Raw genomic sequence first — 21,708 nt, forward strand, 5'->3', positions numbered from 1 at the left:
TATGGCGCTACGATAATGCACACAATAAAACACAAGTAATGCGAGTTAGGCGCTGTGATACAATTTTACTATAGTATGGCGCTACGATAATGCACACAAATTGAACCCAAGTAATGCGAGCTAAGCGATATTGACAACAGGCAAAGAGCGATCTGGCAGTCTCGTGCTACGATACCAGCTTCTGGGTCAGGGCGGGGAGCAGTGTGGAGGAGCGACCGCCGTCGAGGATCTCAGGACGGTAGGCCTTACCTGGTCAATCAATCAATCAATGACACTTATAGAGCGCGCTACATACCCGTAGGGTCTCAAGGCGCTTAGGGGAGGGGGGGGTGCCGCTACTGCTCGAACAGCTAGGTCTTCCTGAAGGAGAGGTGGTCTTGGGTCAGGCGCAGGTCGGTCGGGAGGGAGTTCCAGGTCTTGGCGGCCAGGTAGGAGAAGGACCTTCCTCCCGTAGATGCTCTTCGGATGCGGGGGACGGCAGCGAGGGCGTGGTTGGCTGAACGGAGGTGGCGTTTGGGAGCGTAGAAGTTGATCCGGCTGTTGAGGTAGCTCGGGCCTTGGTCGTGTAGGGCTTTGTGTGCGTGGGTGAGGAGGCGGAAGGTGATTCTTTTGTTGACGGGGAGCCAGTGAAGGTCTCTCAGATGTCCGGAGATGTGGCTGTGTCGTGGGATGTCGAGGATGAGTCTGGCTGAGGCGTTCTGGATCCGCTGGAGTCTCTTCTGGAGCTTGTCGGTGGTACCGGCGTAGAGGGCGTTGCCGTAGTCCAGTCGGCTAGTGACGAGGGCCTGGGTGACGGTCTTCCTGGTCTCGGTGGGGATCCACCAGAAGATCTTCCGTAGCATGCGTAGGATGTTGAAGCACGCCGAGGAGACGTTGTTGACTTGCCTGGTCATGGAGAGGGAGGAGTCCAGGATGAAGCCCAGGTTGAGTGCATGGTCTGTCGGTTTGGGTGCGGTGCCCAGGGCGGGAGGCCACCAGGAGTCGTCCCAGGCGGAGGGTGAAGAGCCCAGGATGAGGACCTCCGTCTTGTCCGAGTTCAGTTTCAGGCGGCTGGTCGTCATCCAATCGGCTACCTCTTTCATCCCTTCGTGTAGGTTGGCTCTGGCGGTGGCGGGGTCGTTGGTCAGGGAGAGGATCAGCTGGGTGTCGTCGGCGTAGGAGATTATGCTGAGGTTGTGTTGGCGTGCGATGGCCGCGAGGGGGCTCATGTAGACGTTGAAGAGGGTGGGGCTCAGAGAGGATCCTTGAGGGACGCCGCAGATGACTTCGGAGGCCTCTGACTTGTACGGTGGTAGGCGGACTCTCTGTGTTCGTCCGTCGAGGAAGGAGATGATCCATTCCAGCGCCTTGTCCTGGATTCCGACGTTGCTGAGGCGCTGTACTAGGGTGCGGTGGCAGACAGTGTCGAATGCCGCGGAGAGGTCTAGGAGGATGAGGGCCGCTGTTTCTCCGTTGTCCATCAGGGCTCGGATGTCATCGGTGGCGGCGATGAGGGCGGTCTCGGTGCTGTGATTGGCTCGGAAGCCGGACTGTGAGGGGTCGAGGGATCCATTCGTCTCGAGGAAGGCGGCCATCTGCTTGTTGACGGTCTTCTCGATGACTTTGGCTGGAAACGGGAGGAGCGAGATGGGGCGGTAGTTCTTGAGTTCGGTGGGGTCCGCTGTTGGTTTCTTGAGTAGAGCGCTGAGTTGGGCGTGCTTCCAGCTCTCGGGGAAGGTGGCGGTGTCGAAGGATGTGTTGATGATGTCTCGCAGGTGGGGTGCGATGACAGCGTCGGCCTTGTTGAAGACGTGGTGAGGGCAGGGGTCGGTCGGTGATCCGGAGTGGATGGAGTTCATCGTGCGGATGGTGTCTTCGGTGCTGATCGGGGTCCAGGCGTTGAGGGTGGTGGTGGGGGGTGGTTGTTCGGTCATGGTGTGCGTTGGTTGTTTGTTGAAGCTGTTGTGTATGTCCGCGATCTTGTTGTGGAAGTAGGAAGCGAGGGAGTCGCAGAGGTCTTGCGATGGGGTGATGTCGTTGTTTCCTGCGCTGGGGTTGGATAGCTCTTTCACGATGTTGAAGAGTTCCTTGCTGTTGTGCGCGTTGTTGTCCTGCCGGTCCTTGAATGCAGTTTTCTTGGCGGCGCGGATCAGCTGGTGGTGCTTCCGAGTGGCCAGTTTGAGGGTGGTCCTGTTGTCCGGTGTAGGTTCCCTTCTCCAGACTTTCTCGAGGGCTCGGCAGTTCTTCTTGGAGCTCTTGAGTTCGTCGGAGAACCACGGGGCTTTCTTGCTGCCGGGTCTGCTGGGCGGGGTCCTCAGCGGGGCGAGCTCGTCCGCGCAGATGCTGATCCACTTCGTGAGGTTGTCGGCGGCCTGGCTGGGGTTCGCTGAGCTGGCAGGAGGGTGCTGGCTCAGGGAGGTAGCGAGCTGGTCTGCTGTGATCTTGTTCCAGCTTCTGCGGGCGGCCTGTTGCTGGTGGTGGTGGGTCGTCGTTCTCTTGAAGGTGAAGTGGACGCAGCTGTGGTCCGTCCAGTGGAGTTCTGTGGCGTGGCTGAAGGCGACGTCTTTGCTGGATGAGAAGACGGCGTCGAGTGTGTGTCCGGCGAGGTGGGTGGGGGTGGACACCAGCTGCTTGAGTCCAAGATTGGCGAGGTTGTCGAGCAGGGTGCTGGTGTTGCGGTCGTTGTTGTTCTCCAGATGGAAGTTGAGGTCCCCCAGGAGGATGTAGTCAGCGGAGGGGAGGGCATGCGGGCTGACGAAGTCGGCGATGTCCTCGCTGAATTGTGTGCGTGGTCCCGGAGGTCGGTAGATCAGGGTGCCTCTAAGGGTGGTGTTCGGGTTGGTGTGGATCTGGAAATGCAGGTGTTCGGCGCTGGTCAGGGTGTTGTCGGTGCTGGTCGTGAGACGGATGGTGTTCCTGTGGATGATGGCGATGCCTCCTCCCATCTGGTTGGCGTTGCGGTCCCTCCGGACGATCTTGTAGCCCTCTGGGATGGCGATGGCGATGTCGGGGGCTGAAGAGGCGTTCATCCAGGTCTCCGTGAGGAAGGCAACGTCAGGGGCTGTGGCGTCTAGGAGGCTCCAGAGTTCGATGGCGTGTCTGTGGACGGAGCGGGTGTTGAGCAGGATGCACTTGAGGTGGGTGCTGCTGGTGTTCGACTTGGCGGGTGCTGGTGCGAGGCAGGTCCGGATGCAGGTGAACTTGCAGGCGTGGCAGCTGAAAGGTCCGTGGGTGCATCGTGGGGTGGCTTGGTGGCATTCTGGGGGTCGGCCGGTGTTGAGTGCGATGAGGGTGGCGGCGGAGTACGTCAGGCGGGTCGGTCGGGGTCCTCGTGGGCCAGGGGTCCTGGAGCTGGTCGCGATCCGGTCGCGGACGGGCGCAGACGGGCTTACCTTTGGCGCGCCTTCGGCGCACAAACGGCGCGCCCGCTGCGCGTTCGCACGGTCGCCATATAAGGCCAAGTGCGCGGGTGGGCGGAGCAGCTGGGAGGCGGGAGCGGGGAGGGAACAGAAGGAAAAAAGGGGCGGGGCGGGAAGCGGGGAGGGAAGACGGAGGGCGGCGAGGTAGGCGGGCAAAAAGGAAGGAGAAACGCTGACACGGCAACAAAATAATAATAACAATACAGATGGGGTTTAAGACGCTAACACGGGTACAAAAAAGAACAAGAAAAACAGCCACAAATGAAGGTCAAAACAAGGCCAAAACAACCAACCAACAGCGGAGTCAGCCGTCAGCCGGCAGCGAGGCAGAGGGCAGGGAAGTGGGCACACGCAGCAGCTGGTGGCCGTGCGGCGCGGGGGTGTCCCACAAGTGGGTCACACTCACCTGCGTCGCACGGTCGCCATATAAGGCCAAGTGCGCGGGTGGGCGGAGCAGCTGGGAGGCGGGAGCGGGGAGGGAACAGAAGGAAAAAAGGGGCGGGGTCTGCGGTGGTGGCGGGAAGCGGGGAGGGAAGACGGAGGGTGGCGAGGTAGGCGGGCAAACAGGAAGGAGAAACGCTGACACGGCAACAAAATAATAATAACAATACAGATGGGGTTTAAGACGCTAACACGGGTACAAAAAAGAACAAGAAAAACAGGCACAAATGAAGGTCAAAACAAGGCCAAAACAACCAACCAACAGCGGAGTCAGCCGGCAGCGAGGCAGAGGGCAAGGAAGTGGGCACACGCAGCAGCTGGTGGCCGTGCGGCGCGGGGGTATCCCACAAGTGGGTCATGGGTGGTCGTGGGTGGAACAATCAGATGTTCATGCTCCCTGATTAACTAAGATTTTTCACTTGTAAAATCCTCACAAACTTCAGCCCGGAGGCTTAACCTTGCGAGGGGGTACTGTCAGGGTGCAGGAAAAAGGAATCAAAGCTCTTCTTTGTCCCGCAATCTGCCATTGAACCGGCATTGTAAAGATCACCCGCTCGCAAAAGGTCGCGGGTGATTATACTGTGGAACCGGGCATTCTCCCCTGTACTACCAACAGGGAGGACCGCGGTGGAAGTTGCCGGTCTAGTACTGTTATCTTGGACATGGGTGCCAGGTCTAGACAAGCTGTGAAGTGCGCCGGTTGATTTTAGAACCACCCACTTACCAACGGATTTTCTGTAGTCTAGTTAGATAGAAATAGTGCAGTTTTGTGCCAGGCTTAAGCGCAGTTAGAGCGCTTCGGTGCATTGGTTAGTTAGTTAGGTCATTTAGAACTAGAGAGAAATACCAATTTAAAGTAAATATAAAAAAATATGTAAAGAGAAGAATTAATACTTACCCATTGAATACTTCAGTTCCTGATTTCTTCGTTGCTTGGTTGACGCCGGAGGCTTCAGAAGGTTCCTAAGGGAGAAGTAAGAAGAATTCAGAAGATAAGAAAGTAGGGCAGAGAGTGAATGAACGAATGAGTGAAAAAGAATAAATGAACTCACAGAGTTAAAAGGGTGCTAAAATGTTGTTTATAATGCAGGTTACCAAAGAATAAAATACTTATATTGAAGAATAGATGAGGAGCAAAAGCCATAGGTACGCTGGGTAAGGAAATAGAGAGAGAGAGAGAGAGAGAGAGAGAGAGAGAGAGAGAGAGAGAGAGAGAGAGAGAGAGAGAGAGAGAGAGAGAGAGAGAGAGAGAGTAAGAAAGTGGAGAAGGAATTGCAGGAAATTAGTAATGGTGTGCTTTTCTTTTACAGCGATTTCTACTCATGCTTAAAGATAGAGAGGGAGTAAGGAAGGAATACAACAGAGTAAGGCAGAAAGGAAGAAGTAGAGTGGAAGAGCCTGAAGGTCAGGCAGTCTCTTCTCTGTCCCATTCCCCTTTCCCCCGGCTGGGTTCGCACAGCCACTAGTTAACTCTTCAGTTGGTGGCTGTGGAAAAACCAGGGGTGGAATTTTAAAAATCTCATCATTCTACTCCTGGGAATGTCTGCACTGTCAGTAAACAAAACCCTTGACAACAGGCCTCACCTCCTCTGCACCCCCTGGACAGGCCTCACCTCCTCTGCACCCCCAGGACAGGCCTCACATCCTCTGCACACCTGCACAGGCCTCACCAAATCTGGACACCCTGGACAGGCCTAACCTTGTCTGCACCCACTGGATAGGCCTCACCTCCCCAGCTCCGCCTGGAGAGGCATCTTCTCTGCACCCCTCAGGACAGACCTCACATCCTCTGCACCCCTGGACAGGCCTCTCCTCCTCTGTATCCAAGGACAGGCCTTACCTCCTGTGCACCCCCTAGACAGGCCTCACCTCATCTGCCCCCAGGACAGGCCTCCCCATCTCTGCTACACATGGACAGGCCTCACCTGCTCTGCTCCTCCTGGACAGGCCTCACCTCCTCAACTCCCCCTGGACAGAACTCACCTCCTCTGCACCCCCTGGATAGGCCTCACCTCCCCAGTTCCCGCTGGAGAGACATCTTCTCTGCACCCCTCAGAACAGACCTCACATCCTCTGTACCCATGGACAGGCCTCCCCTCCTCTGTATCCCAGGACAGGCCTCACCTCCTCTGCTACCCATGGACAGGCTTCATCTCCTCTTCTCCTCCTGGACAGGCCTCACCTCCACTAATCCTACTGGACAGGCCTCACCTCCACTGCCCCCAGGACAGGCCTCACCTCCTATGCTCCTCCTGGACAGGCCTCAACTCCACTGCTCGCCCTGGACAGGCCTCACCTCCTCTGCTCCCCCAGGACAGGACTCACCTCCTCTGCACCCCTAGACAGGCTTCACCTCCTCGGCAGCCCTGGACAGGCCTCACCTCCTCGGCACCCCTGGACTGGCCTCACCGCCTCTGCACCCCTGGACAGGCCTCTCCTCCTCTGCACCCCTAGACAGGCTTCACCTGCTCTGCACCCCTGGACAGGCCTCGCTTCCTCTGTACCCCTGGACAGGCATCGCCTCCTCTGCCCCCTGGACAAGCCTCATCTCCTCTGCACCCCTGAACAGGCCTCACCTCCTCTGCACCCTGGACAGGCCTCTTCTCCTCTGCACCTGGGACAGGCATCTTCTCCTCTGCACCCCTGGACAGACCTCACCTCTTCTGGACCCCTGGACAGGCCTCACTTTCTCTGCACCCCTGGGCAGGCCTCACCTCCTCTGTACCCCTGGACATACCTCACCTGTTCTGGACCCCTGGACAGCCTTACCTCCTCTGCACCCCTGGACAGGCCCCTCCTCCTCTGCCCCTCCTCTGGACAGACCTATCGGTGAAGGATTATCATTAAGGACAGAGGAGCCCGGAGTTCATTCCACCCCATCCAGCGCCTCTGACTCCGCCCTGAGTCTCGGGGCGCTATGCACATTCCCTGAAGAAAGACACTGCACCCCTGGACAGGCCTCGCCTCCTCTGCACCCCTGGACAGGCCTCAGCTCTCATGCACCCCTGGAAAAGTCTTTCCTCCTCTGCACTCCTGGATAGGCCTCTCCTCGTCAGACCACCTGGAGAGGCCTCTCCTCCTCTGCACTCCTAGACAGGCCTCTCCTCCTCTTCTCCCCAGGACAGGCCTCACCTCCTCTGCACACCTGGACAGGCCTTACCAAATCTGGACCCCCTGGACAGGCGTAACCTTGTCTGCACCCCCTGGATAGGCCTCACCTCCCCAGCTCCCGCTGGAGAGGCATCTTCTCTGCACCCCTCAGGACAGACCTCACATCCTCTGCACCCCTGGACAGGCCTCTCCCCTCTGTATCCCAGGACAGGCCTTACCTCCTGTGCACCCCCTAGACAGGCCTCACCTCCTCTGCCCCCAGGACAGGCCACACCTCCTCTGCTACTCATGGACAGGCCTCACCTGCTCTGCTCCTCCTGGACAGGCCTCACCTCCTCTCCTCCCCCTGGACAGGACTCACCTCCTCTGCACCCCCTAGATAGGCCTCACCTCCCCAGTTCCCGCTGGAGAGGGATCTTCTCTGCACCCCTCAGGACAGACCTCACATCCTCTGCACCCCTGGACAGGCCTCCCCTCCTCTGTACCCCAGGACAGGCCTCACCTCCTCTGCTACCCATGGACAGGCCTCACCTCCTCTGCTACCCATGGACAGGCCTCACCTCCACTAATCCTCCTGGACAGGCCTCACCTCCTCTACACCCGTGGACAGGTCTCACCTCCTCTGCACCACTGGACAGGCCTCTCCTCTGCACCCCTGGACAGGCCTTACCTGGTCTGCACCCCTGGACATGCCTCTCCTCCTCTGCACTCCCTTGGACAGGACTCACCTCCTCTGCACCCCTGGAGAGGCCTCACCTCCTCAGCACCCCTGGACAGGCCTCTCGTCTACACCCCTGGATAGGCTTCTCCTCCTCTGCACCCCTGGACAGCCCTCACCTCCTCTGCACCCCTGGACAGGCCTCTCGTCTACACCCCTGGATAGGCTTCTCCTTCTCTGCACCCCTGGACAGGCCTCTCCTCCTCTGCACCCCCTTGGACTGGAGTTACCTCCTCTTTCATACCTGGACATGCCTCTCCTCCTCTGACACCTGGACAGGCCTCATGTCTTCTGCTTCCCTGGACAGGACTCTACTCCTCTGCACCCCTGGACAGGCCTCACCTCCTCTGCATCCCTGGACAGGCCTCACGTCCTCTGCTCCCCTGGATAGGCCTCACCTCATCTGCACCCCTGGACAGGCCTCACCTCCTCTGCACCATGGACAGGCCTCTCCTCCTCTGCACCCCTGGACAGGCCCCTCCTCCTCTGCTCCTCCTCTGGACAGGCCTCTCGGTGAAGGATTCTCATTAAGGACAGAGGAGCCCAGAGTTCATTCCATACAGCGCCTCTGACTCCGCCCTGAGCCTTGGGGCGCTATGCACAGGCCCCGAAGAGAGACACTGCTCCCCTGGACAGGCCTCACGTCCTCTGCACCCCCTTCAAAAGGACTCACCTCCTCTTCACCCCTGGACAGGCCTCTCCTCCTCTGCACTCTGGACAGGCCTCTCCTCCTCTGCACCCCATTGACAGGCCTCTCCTCCTCTGCACCCCTTGACAGGCCTCACCTCCTCTGAATCCCTGGACTGAACTTTCCTCCTCTGCACCCCTGGACAGGCCTCACCGCCTCTGACCCCTGGACAGGCCTCACCCCCACTGCGCGCCTGGATAGGCCTATCTTCCTCTGCACCCCTGGACAGGCATCACCTCCTCAGACCCTTGGACAGCCCTCACCTTCTCTTTTCCCATGGACAGGCCTCACCTCCTCTGCACCCCCTGGACAGGCCTCACCTCCTCTGCTCCCCCTGGACAGGCCTCACCTCCTCTGCACCCCCTGGACAGGCCTCACCTCCTCTACACCCCTGGACAGGCCTCTCCTCCTCTGCACTCCTGGACAGGCCTTACCTCCTCTGCTCCCCCTGGACAGGCCGCTCCTCCTCTGCACCCCCTGGACAGGCCTCTCCTCCTCTGCACCCCCTGGACAGGCCTCACCCCCTCTGCATCCCTGGACAGGCCTCTCCTCCTCTTCACCCCTGGACAGGTCTCACCTCCTCTGCCCACTTCACCCGTTGCTACTGCCACAACGCACCTGCCTGGATACATCACAGCGGGTTAAACGCCTCACCCGTTACTATTGCCACAATACACCTGCATATATACATCACTCCAGGTTAAACGCCTCACACGTTACTATTGTCACAACGCACCTGCCTGGATACATCAGAGCAGGTTAAACACCTCACCAGTTACTATTGCCACACCGCACCTGCATGGATACACCACAACTGATTAAACACCTCACCCGTTACTATTGCGACAACGCAGCTGCATGGATACGTCACAACAAGTTAAACACTTCACCCGTTACTACTGCCACAACGCAGCTGCATGGATACATCACACCAGGTTAAACGCCTCACCCGTTACTACAGCCACAACGCAGCTGCATGGATACATCACAGCTGATTAAACACCTCACCCGTTACTAATGCCACAACGCAGCTGCATAGATACATCACAGCGGGTTAAACACCTCACCCGTTACTACTGCTACAACGCACCTGCATGGATACATCACACCGGGTTAAACGCCTCACCCGTTACTACAGCCACAACGCAGCTGCATGGATACATCACAGCTGATTAAACACCTCACCCGTTACTAATGCCACAACGCAGCTGCATAGATACATCACAGCGGGTTAAACACCTCACCCGTTACTACTGCCACAATGCACCTACATGGATATATCACAGCGGGTTAAACACCTCACCCGTTTCTATTGCCACAGCTGTGTGGACATACAAACATGCTTCAAGGCCCTCTGAACCGGACGCACATGGCATCCATTTACCCAATCTAGGGACGAATAACCCCCCATGCCTATCCTTTCAACAATGTAGATTGTTTCTGTGTTTTAGCCAATATCCACAATGTTTTAGTTTAGGCGCTATATCTTTACACACACGAAAAGAGTGCCTTGGCACTCACCTGCCCACAGCCTGCTAGGTAACCACAGGGGCAGAGCCGTCTGAGGACTGCGACATGGGAACAGTTCCTTCACATCACCTTACTTGCATTTCTATCATGATATGCATTGAACAATTAGTTATAATGATCACTGATGCAGGCACCGACCGTTGTGTCTTCTTCAGTCAATTCTGGTTACACAGCTCACCAGCTGTAGGACAACAGCATGCTATATCACTAGAAATTATGAGTTCGATTAAGCGTTGTGTGTCTGAATAGCATATTCTGGTGCCTAAAACTGCCAGCAGAACACCGGATGCATCCATTCCATGTGCAATAACTGAAATAGCTGGTTGCTTTAAAAAATTTCACTGCAGCAGCCACTTTAAAAGCAACTCGGCCAGCACCCTGGCGGCCAGGCCTGGGATCAAAGGCCTGCACAATTCTCTGTTAGAGGCCAGGAGAACCCCCTCACCACAGCTTCCATGACACCACAAACGGTTCAAGCACGACTCATCTGGCGAGCCCAGACCCTCCCAACCCATCATCAAGCCTCCATCCCACACAACTAGCCAGCCCTCACATTCATACAACCTGGGCAACACACACTGTGTGCTGTAGAAGCCACAGGGAACACAAGACAATTTGGTTCATACACTTGCTCACTTACTTTGGGTCCTTAGGGAAGGGTAGAACATCAACCATTAAAAGTTAACTGTTTTCTGTTTTTACTGCATTTAAAAACAAGCACGCACGCCTCGCAGTAAAAGTAAAAAAATCAAGAGGACAGGAGGAGGCAGTAGGGGCAGGGGAGAGAGGAAGGGGCCTGCACCTGTTTCCCTTGCGGGAGCGAGCACGAACCATCTGTTAATTACAAACAGATGGTTTCAAAGCTCGCTCCCACAAGGGAATCACCAAACGTGCACACGTTGCCATTGAAAGCAATGCAAAGCGTGCAAATTTTGCAGAAAAAGGAAATTGATAACTAAAGGTCTCCTCCTATGCGTGTTGCGTACGCGAGACCTAAAAAACTAGTTTGGTTTAATGCGTGATAATATCTATGTAGAACTTGGTAGCCCCATACATGTTCTGGAAGTGTATTTATTTAATTTAAAGCACCATGTGATTGTGAGTTAAATATGAATTTTCCCAGCAGGTGTCGACACAGGAATAATCTACACGCTAAGACTCCTGCTGCTGCTCTGTCTTTAGGACTCTCTGCCGTGCTTTCATTTAACATTAGTGGTGAACATTTGCCCCGGTCAGCAGTCATGAGTAAAAGGTTGCTACTCACTACATTGATAAGTTTCCTACAAACATTTTTATACGAATGTGAACACACACAGGCATGGAAGAGACCACTACGGCCTTGCACAAAGGGCCCCCTCTTACTTTAAATATTCCCCAAGCTTTGCAGAGAAGGCAGAGAGAGAACGGAGTACCCTGCAGGATGGACTGCACCTCTAAATGAAGACAAGAATAAACCTACAAGCAGCTGATATCACCCTGAGGAGCCGCGGAGAGCCGGCGCAGACGACGCATCCTTTGTGCAGGTGTAACCTTCGGATCAGGCGAGGGCAAGGAAGGGCAGCTTGTAGGGGATGCGGACATGCAGCTGCAGTGCGACCACAGTGTCTGCTCCTCACCTCCTGGCAGCCAGTGAAACACAGGCACTGGAGCTGCGAATGAATGATGGCACCCTGCTCCCACGTGCTCCAGTCATCATAAGACGCGCGGGAAGCCGACGCCTCGAGTCTGCGCAGTGTGTCTTTAAAGTCCGGAACACAAAGTGCACAGACTCAAGCTCCCAGCTTTCTGTTTGCCTGCAGCCTCTAACCCACCCTTTCACCACTCGTCATAGGGATGAATCCACCCCCTATGACGAGTTGGGAAAGGGAGGGGCGACCATCCTCTCCACTCCCTGACTGACGTGGATCCCCTGCACTGGGACTAATATTGCCAATTATTAAGTTCCAGAGAACGATCGTGCATCTGCACTGCAATTCCCAAAAGCAGCGATTGCTGACCATGCTGGGTGGCCATGCTGGGTAGCCATGCTGGGTGGCGATGCTGGGTGACCATGCTGGGTGGCCATGCTGGGTGGCCATGCCGGGTGGCCATGATGGGTCACGTTACTGGGTGACCATGCTGGGTGGCCTTGCAGGGTGACCATGCTAGGTGACCGTGCTGGGTGGCCATGCTGGGTGGCCATGCTAGGTGGCCATGCTGGGTTGCCATGCTGGGTGGCCAAGCTGGGTGACCATGCTGGGTGGCCATGCTGGGTGGCCATGCTGGGTGGCCATGCTGGGTGGCCATGCTGGGTGGCCATGCTGGGAGGCCATGCTGAGTGACCATGCTGGGTGACCATGCTGGGTGGGGTTTGAGTCTAAAATGGTGCCTGTTCAGAACCATCTGATTACTATTCCAGGAAATGATCGAAGTAACCCCTTCTTTCCTGAGATCCCGCGATAAACTGGATCACTCAGTTTTGTTGACGAAGTTTGTTGGCCAACGTTTCTTCAGCTGAGTGCTTTGGTGGTGAGTACGCCCGCCCTGCCAGAGATCCGGCCTCCACTTGGGAGAGAGTGAAACCCCTGGTAAGGGCTGAGTCGGCCGAACTTTTTAGCGTTGCAAGCCTCATCATAGTTTAGTTCTAACTCGAAAGAATAGACTAAATGTAACCTGATTTCTTGCGCTACCACTAAAGACCATTATTAGTTGAAACAATTCCAGGGAAGGCAGCTCCATAGAGACATAACAGTTTGGCTGAAGAATAAAGAACATGATTCATGAATATTATTGTTCAGTTCATGTAACTTTCTTTCGCACCCAGATGACTTAACCTGGGGCGTTGAACTATTGAAGGAGAGGGAGAGAAATGTTTAATGAAACTCTTTACGGAATGTATCCTTGTAGCAGTGTCTAGAATCGGGTGTAGCTAAGGTGTTAAAAGGTTAGCGTTGAACAAGTGACTTCACCTGATCCCCTTCATCTTGCGGCCTAATTTTAAGAGAACCGGTATACAAAGAGAAACCCTCAAAAAACAGAATATATAGAGAGAGAGTTCTAAGTTCACCAAACAGGGTAAAAAAAGCCTAATCCTTCAAAAGCGGGAGATGTTTTATGCGGAACTCAAAACTTAGGTTCCATCTGAATATCATGTATGCTCTCTTTTTAAAATCTCGCTCCTCGCAGTTCATATCCCCTAAACCCCTTTCCCTTGCCTGGCCACTCCAATACTCTGCGCTAACACAGAATTCAGAGTTGGTGGTGCCTGAAGGTGGATATCTTGATCTTCGTACAGACCTGGAAGAAGTTCCGACTTAAGAGAAACACACCACTGTCCTCCCACTACTCAGGAAACCCCCTCAAACCCTTAAACGCTCGACAACCACAGGCCGATCTCCCTGCGACCATTCCCGGTTTACGTCTTGGAGAAAATGGTCAACAGACACTTTGTTGAATACCTCAAGGACCACCATCTCCTCAAAACCACTCAGTCTGGTTGAGCCCCAATCACAGCTTGGAAACTGTCCACATCCCCGCCATGGATGACATCTGCATGACTCTGGACACAAGAGACATGGTGATCTCATTCTCCTGGTCCTCTCTGTAGAGTTTGAGACAGTCTCCCATCCCTTCCTTATCCAACGCCTCCAGGAGATCAGAATCCAACGAGACGCACTCCGATGGATCTGCTTCTTCCTGACTGGAAGAACCAAGTCAGTCATCCTGTCACCGTACACGTTGCATGCCGGTGACCTTGTCTGCTGAGTTCCACACAGATCTTCCCTGAGCTCGACCCTCTTCAATGCATACATGATCCCTTTAGCTAGAATCATCCACTCTCATAACATCAACGTTCTCTCCTACACTGACACACAACTGTCTCTCATGGTCAAGACGCCCAGTACCCGGATGAAGTTTTATCCCTGTGTGACTGGATTTGCCCACTAGATGAAGATCAACTGTCTAAAACACTGACAGACTTAAACCGTGATCTTCGGGAAAAGCACATCAGCGTGGGACTCCACCTGGTGGCTACTAAAGACAGGACGAACATCTACCCTCACCACCAATGCCAAGAATCTCAGGAATGTCATAGACAGCAAACCTTGACCCGCCAGATCAACACCCTCGCCTCCACCTGCTTCAACTCCCTCCACATCCTCTGCAAGACCTTAAAGTGGATCCTCACTGAATGCAGAAAGACAATCACCCATGCACTCATAACGAGCAGACTGGACTACGGCAACGCCCTGTATGCCGGAATCAACAAAACCCTGCTACACAAACTCCAGACCACCATGCAGAACACCTCAGTCCTCTGAATCATATTCTCGTATGGGCACCCTCAAATTTAGAGATGTACAAATAACAGTTTTGTAAATTGGCCATTGTGACAGAAATTCACAGATGAAAATGTTGTCACAAACGGCATTTTTGTCCTACTCATTTTCAATATTTCGTTATTTCAACAGTCAGCATCTTTGGGAAAATCTTGAGGGATCTACACATATGACCCCTTTGTGAATTCTGAGTTTTGTCTCCTTTCAAAAATCTGCAACTTTCCTGGATCCCCCCTGGGTTTCACAGTGGATTCCACCAAAAACTGGAAGAAAGTTGAGAGCACAAAAAATAGGCAAAATGGGCTAAAACTGTTGTAAAAAAAATTTTTTGTCCCTACAAGCTGGGAAGATGGTGACCTTAGCACAGAAACAGTTCGATGATGATATTTATAGGAAAAAAAACAGTTTTCTCTGGAGCACTTTTTCCCTATTTTGCCTATTTTCTGGGTCCCCTCCAGGGGAATCCCAAAACCCTGGGTACCTTTACAATCCCCTGGATGTTAGACATAAGAGGGTGCCAAATTTGCCATGGGTACCTTTTGTGAAAAAAAGTTATGTATCCTAAGCACAAACTACCCAAAATACGTTAAAAGAAAGTGCTCAGCACGTGGGGGAGGGGAGAGAGAGGGGCCAGCAATTAAGGGGTCAATGTGAGCAGTTAACAAACATTTCAGGTAGATTTTTTTTCCAGAGCGAACAATTAGGGGAATTTTTCAGCACAAAACTACTAATCCAAACAAATCTGTGGTATTTGCACATTGGATCTTTCGTTAGTTGAAATGGTTCTTTAAACATGAAGCTCCTGGTTTGATCGGAGTCAATTACAGGGCAGAAGTTACACAACATTGTGAAGACAGAGGCAACATTGAGCACAGGGGGGCAGTAACATTTGTTGTACATGCACATGCAGTGTATGCCTTTGAAATGTTTTATTCATGGGTGAACTGTGATCCTATAGATGCCGGTACTACGCTTTCCACTCCTACAAAGATGCAGCCGTTCCTACTCAGCCCCAAGCATATCACGACCCGGTGGACCCTTTCACCCGTCCAGTCACAAGAATGGTTTGTTGGTCACTTAGCCCCCACATACCTCAGAATGTCAGACAGGATTCCCTAAAGTGGGGTCACCTGATACCGTCCTGGCTCGGTACACACAGTATCCTGTATAGGTGGCTCAGACAGTATGTATTGCAGAACAAAGCAAGCAGAGCGGGTTGAGTCGGACCTGTACCACAGACTCAGGGTTCCACACAAGCAATCTGTCCACGGACTATAAGCGCGCCTATGGGCAAAGTGCCTGTAAAAAGCAACAAAACTGCCTTCTGGATCGCTTGCAACACCAACCAGAGGAGCAGCATTGTGGCGATGAGTCGTCCCCTTCATGGGCGGTACTACCCGATGTAGTAAGGCAAGAACAAATGAGTAGAAGGCTGCAACAGCCCTATATCTAGGAATGAGATGAAGTATCAACCGTACTAACCATGGCACGCCGTCATGGGCGGTACACCCGATGTACTAAGGCAAGAACAAATGAGTAGAAGGCTGCACCCTCCCTAGATCTAAGAATTAAATGAATGGGAAATCTTAAAACAGTTTTCCTCAATAATGCTGAGCCGAGAAGCAGCGGCTTTGGCTATGCGCCAGAGGCTGCAGCAATCCCTGTTCAAGAGTGTGAATAGGAGCCACCTAAAATGATTTTGAAACATATACTTCTGTGGGCGTGACACCTTGGGGTCACGAGCCATCAAACCGCAGCTCACAACAAAAAATGAGACTGAGGGTTCTGGTGAGGAAAAAAATACACCAGAGACTAGAAAGGATGCAAAAAGACGAAAAAGACAGTAACACAAAAAGAAAAGGACTGGATTTCCATCAACTCAGAAGTCCAGGCAAGGTGGATACAATTTGACGGACCATACAAAAATATAACAGCCAGACTGGCACCTGTATTCTAATAGCATTACTTCTCATTCTTTTTGGGCCAAGAGGAGTGGACGGACCGAATCAGAACAAGACACTGAGGTTAGTGTAAAGAAGGAAGAGAAGGGTTGAACTCTATTACTCATATCAATAAAGAAAGAAAGGAACTTTATTAACTAAAGAAATTGCCATGCAAACTACGGATACTTCTGCAGAACAGGACTTGGGTGATGGTGCTGGTGGACAGCCCAGCTGAAGTGAAAATATTGCGCCAGATTCTTCGAGAACTTCTGTTGGTGAATCAGACTGAAGAATACATACAGTATGAAACTCTGATGGACATGTAAATCCTCCAGATAGTGTTCAGATTGTGAAAATACTAATTGAGAGCTATACATACACAAATATAAAGCTATATTCTGCCCACATTTATCAGCTGCCGACAACATCCTTCTTGCAGAGGGTCACAGTCCCAAGCCTTTATAAGGGATGCACCCTCAGGAGATGAGGTAAAATTGTTAGCATTTTCCTCCTACAAACCCGGGGACCTGAGGGAAAAGAATGCCTGTGAGTGAGCTTTAAAGTAGGCTCCAGCGCTGTATGGAATCCAAGAAGGGTTTGATAAAGAATCCATTCTACAGGTCATTGCTGAGCCCCAAACAAAGGCTCAATATACTCCGAAGCCTGAAGCAAACACAACATTAAAGCTATCCGCGGTCAGCTGAAGATCACGCCATTATAATGCCTTGTAGTTTTACATTGAATAATCCTCTTTTTCCAGTTTTAAAACCTGATTGAACATACAGAATAGTTTTAGATTAAAGTTGTTAGACGGGCGAGCCCAGGGGAGACAGAAGATGTCTGACTGACCACCCCGGGACCCACCAATCCTTATGGAATAGGCCGAGCGCCGTCGAGAGGCCTCCTTGGCGAGGCTCCTCTCTTACAATCGTAGCAGACGAGCAATCACACCACTATAAAGGGACACCACACGAGGGTCGATTCTTAAGAGTCTTTATATATAGAATAAAGGCAAGTTCTCGCAGCAATATATACACAAAGGGATTGAGGGATCCTTAAAGTCTCGGTATCAGGGAGAAAGGGGTAGCGGGACAGTCTTGGTGCCAACGGCACTAGGATACCCGGCGCACAGCTCTCAATCCTTGAGCTGGGGGGTACAAGGAGCCGCGACAGCGTCAGCAGGGCTCCGAGGATGGTTCAGCGTGGTCGGGCCGCGACAGCGTCAACAGGGCTCCGAGGATGGTTCAGCGGGGTCGGGCCGCGACAGCATCAGCAGGGCTCCGAGGATGGTTCAGCGTGGTCGGGCCGCGACAGCGTCAGCAGGGCTCCGAGGATGGTTCAGCGTGGTCGGGCCGCGACAGCGTCAGCAGGGCTCCGAGGATGGTTCAGCGTGGTCGGGCCGCGACAGCGTCAGCAGGGCTCCGAGGATGGTTCAGCGTGGTCAGGCCGCGACAGAGTCAGCAGGGCTCCGAGGAAGGTTCCAAGTACAGGAGTTCTTATCAGGATCAGCCGCGACAAGGTCGGCAGGGCTTTGACTCCAAGATACAACTGCCTTCTTAATCCAGGGCTCGCCCAGATATAGGACTGGAGTCCTTTGATGTCCGAACCCTCGCGCCTGGGGGTCAGAGGTGCCGGGATGAGGGTGTCCAGACACCCAGCAGGGAGGTGTAGCCAGCTCCCATGGAGGCCGGAGGGCGATCGATACCAGGCGTCCGGGGACGGCTGGGGGGCCATCAAAACTCCCCTCCTCTTAGATCCGTCGAGTGGCCACTCTACCACCTGGTGGGATCTTGGTGCCTCGATGTCGGGGCTTCGCTGGGGCCGTGGCCGGGGTCAGGCCGAGGCCACGTGCTCGGGACGTGATGGACCCAAGATGGAGTCGGGCCTGAAATGTTGGTCCGGAGTGGTGGCCGGACCTGCAGATTTGGGGCGAGTAGGGTTCGCTGGGATCCAGGGGGGAGAGCCGTGGGTTGCCAGGGTGGCTGCTCTCATCGAGAGTTCGTGGAGGGTAGGGCCAGGGGGCGACAGCGGGTCGAAGGAGGGCCGATGTCGTCCGGGCCCGCCATGCGGGAGGGGTAGGACCACGCCACGAGGCCGGGTCCAACAAAAGTCACACACACTCTCATAAGCTGTACAATGGACTTTTCAGACAAAATATAGCGCCTGAGAGGGAGTGTCTAAGCTCTTTCTCAGTTGTTATACATGATTTCCAGTGGCCTTAAAGAATAGTCCTGGTTTATTTGCAGCATCAATTATGGAGCTCTTACAGAAAGATCCAGAGGCGACATCTTACATTGACAACATTTACACAACAGATGATGACGCAGAACAACACCCTACCAGGGCGGAGTGTACAGTGACAATACCGGCAGCAACAGATGATGACGCAGAACGACACCCGATCAGGGCGGAGTGTATAGTAATAATACTGGCAGCAACACATGATGACGCGGAACGACATCTGACGAGGGCAGAGTGTATAGTGACAATAGTGGCCACAATAGATGATGACGCGGAACGACACCTGACCAGGGCGGAGTGTATAGTAATAATACTGGCCACAACAGATGATGGCGCAGAACGACACCTGACCAAGGCGAAGTGTATAGTGACATTACTGGCCACAACAGATGATGACGCAATGGCCTGCATCTTTAAGTGGAGTTGATGTAACATTTGAGTATGATCTGACTCTCGGCATTTAAGAATGTATGCACTATACACAAACTATACCACAAAGTCCTAATATCCTACCCACGGAGGATTATAAGAGAGTCTTCTATACAGATGGCTCTGCATGTCCTGTGGTTGTTATGACACAGAAATACTCCGTGACATGCGCTGCATGCAGGGAAATTGTGAAAACGCCAAATTCAAACCACTATAGACTCACATTAAAATCTTTGGTGACCGCACTGCACAGCTCGCAGATATTCACGCCTTGCTGCTCACATGACAGAAGGCTGATCCATCCATTCTCACACTGATAGTGTCAGATTCATCCTTCTATGCAAGGGTACAATGTCGATTTAGCACAATGGCATTTGAAAGGTACCAGAGTTTCAAAAAGGAAACCCATTAAAAAAAAGTAAGTGCAAGGTAAGCGGTTTTCTTTTTTTTAATTTTAATTTTCCTTCATCGTCGGCTGTTGACTCCCTCCTCACCCCGCCCCGCCCCACCACCCTTACCTGCACGGGCAGTTCCAGTGCATAGATTCCTTATAATGCACTAAGATGCAGCGCATAGATCCTGGATAGAAGAGCCCAGCTCAGCCCCCAGGGGCCCCTGGATAAAAGAGCCCAGCTCAGCCCCAGGGGCCCTCAGATAGAAGAGCCCAGCTCAGCCCCAAGGGCCCCCGGATGGAAGAGCCCAGCTCAGCCCCAGGGTCCCCGGATAGAAGAGCCCAGCTAAGCCCCAGGGCCCCCAGATAGAAGAGCCCAGCTCAGCCCCAGGGACCCCGGTTAGAGGAGCCCAGCTCAGCCCAGGGGCCCCCAGATAGAAGAGCCCAGCTCAGCCCCAGGGCCCCCGGATAGAAGAGCCCAACTCAGCCCCAAGGGCCCCTGGATAGAAGAGCCCAACTCATCCCCAAGGGCCCCCGGATAGAAGAGTCCAGCTCAGCCCCAAGGGCCCCCCGGATAGAAGAGCCCAGCTCAGCCCCAGGGGCCCCGGATAGAAAAACCAGCCTCACCCCAAGGGGCCCCTGGATAGAAGAGACCAGCACATTCCTGGGGCCCAGGATAGAAGAGCCCAGCTCAGCCCCAGGGGCCCCAGATAGAAGAGTCAAGCTCTGCCCCAGGGGCCCCTGGATAGAAGAGCCCAGCACAGCCCCAGAGGCCCCCAGATAGAAGAGCCCAGCTCAACCCCAGGGGCCCCGGATAGAAGAGCCCAGCCCCAGAGGCCCCAAGAGCCCAGCTCAACCCCAGGGGCCCGGATAGAAGAGCCCATCTCAGCCCGGGGTCCCCTGATAGAAGAGCCCAGCTCAGCCCAAGGGCCCCCAGATAGAAGAGCCCAGCTCAGCCCCAGGGCCCCTGATAGAAGGGCCCAGCTCAGCCCCAGGGTCCCCCGGATAGAAGAGTCCAGCACAGCCCCAGGGCCCCCGGATAGAAGAGCCCAGGTCAGCCCAGGGGCCCCCGGATAGAAGAACCCATCTCAGCCCCAGGGGCCCCTGGATGGAAGAGCTCAGATCTCCACAGGGGCCCGGATAGAAGAGCCCAGCTCAGCCCCAGAGTCCCCTGGATAGAAGAGTGCAGCTCAGCCTCAGGGGCCCCGGATAGAAGGGCCCAGCTCAGCCCCAGGGGCAACTGGATAGAAGAGCCCAGCTCAGCCCAGCTCCTGCAGAGATTCCCTCCAGGATTATTCAGTCTATTTCTACAAACACAGCAGAAAGTGCTGACAAATCTCCTACCTGAGCAGAGACCTGTGCAGACATGTCCAGGCTCTCTCCCCCTCCTGGGGGGCCCTGGTGGGGCAGGGGGAGATCTGGGGCCTGAGGGGGGTCTGTAGATGAAGGTAACTGCACAGACAGATGAGGTTCCTTCCTCCTCTGCAGCAGGCTGCACACAAGGAGAGACAGGAAGTGATGTCACCCCGCTGCTGGTGCTGTCTCTGCCGCTGCTGACCCGGAAGAGGAAACTCTTCTCCTTACATCCAATGTGCATCTCAGTGGGTTTCATCAGCAGGCGAGGAGCGCCCTCTGGTGGCCGCTAACGGAACCGCCGCAACCAGGCTCCAGCAGAGAAACAAGCATTGGCGCCTGCAAAGACACAGACATGGGTGGACACTCAGAGTCCATGACAGGGTCTTGTATGGGAAACAAGCATTGGCGCGAGCAAAGACACAGACGTGGGTGGACACTCAGAGTCTATGACAGGATCTCGTATGGGAAACAAGCATTGCCGCCTGTAAAGACACAGACGTGGGTGGACACTCACAGTCCATGAAAGGATCTCGTTTGGGAAACAAGCATTGGCGCCTGTAAAGACACAGACGTGGGTGGACACTCAGAATCCATGACAGGATCTCGTTTGGGAAACAAGCATTGGCGCCTGCAAAGACACAGACATGGGTGGACACTCAGAGTCCATGACAGGATCTCGTATGGGAAACAATCATTGGAGCCTGCAAAGACACAGACGTGGGTGGACACTCAGAGTCCATGACAGGATCTCGTATGGGAAACAAGCATTGGCGCCTGTAAAGACACAGACTTGGGTGGACACTCAGAGTCCATGACAGCATCTCGTATGGGAAACAAGCATTGGCGCCTGTAAAGACACAGACGTGGGTGTTTCTCTAAGATGCTCACAGTCCATGACAGAGTCTCATATGGGAAACAAGCATTGGCGCCTGCAAAGACACGGATATGGGTGTTTCTCTAAGACGCTCACAGTCCATGACAGGGTCTCATATGGGAAACAAGCATTGGTGCCTGTAAAGAAACAGACGTGGGTGATTTTTTTTAAGACGCTCGCAGTCCATTGAGACAGGGTCTCATATGGGAAACAAGCATTGGCGCCGGTAAAGACCTGGGGGGTTAGATGTGACAGTTTGCGTGATGTGA

General features: G+C 54.0%; 1 protein-coding gene across 1 annotated transcript in view; it reads right to left on the reverse strand.

Moving 5' to 3' along the window:
* Nucleotides 1-20,714, reverse strand: part of LOC144808003 (uncharacterized) — a 53,239-nt gene extending 32,525 nt beyond the window's left edge. Inside the window, exons 1-2 of the mRNA XM_078673572.1 lie at nt 20,554-20,714; nt 4,738-4,802 (exon numbers count right to left, since the gene is read on the reverse strand). The gene's annotated coding sequence lies outside the window, so the exon portion shown is untranslated. The remainder of the gene's footprint in view (nt 1-4,737; nt 4,803-20,553) is intronic.
* Between the last annotated feature and the right edge of the window lie 994 nt (nt 20,715-21,708).

The sequence above is a fragment of the Lissotriton helveticus genome, chromosome 1_2 (genome assembly GCF_964261635.1).
Source record: "Lissotriton helveticus chromosome 1_2, aLisHel1.1, whole genome shotgun sequence".
Classification (NCBI taxonomy): domain Eukaryota; kingdom Metazoa; phylum Chordata; class Amphibia; order Caudata; family Salamandridae; genus Lissotriton; species Lissotriton helveticus.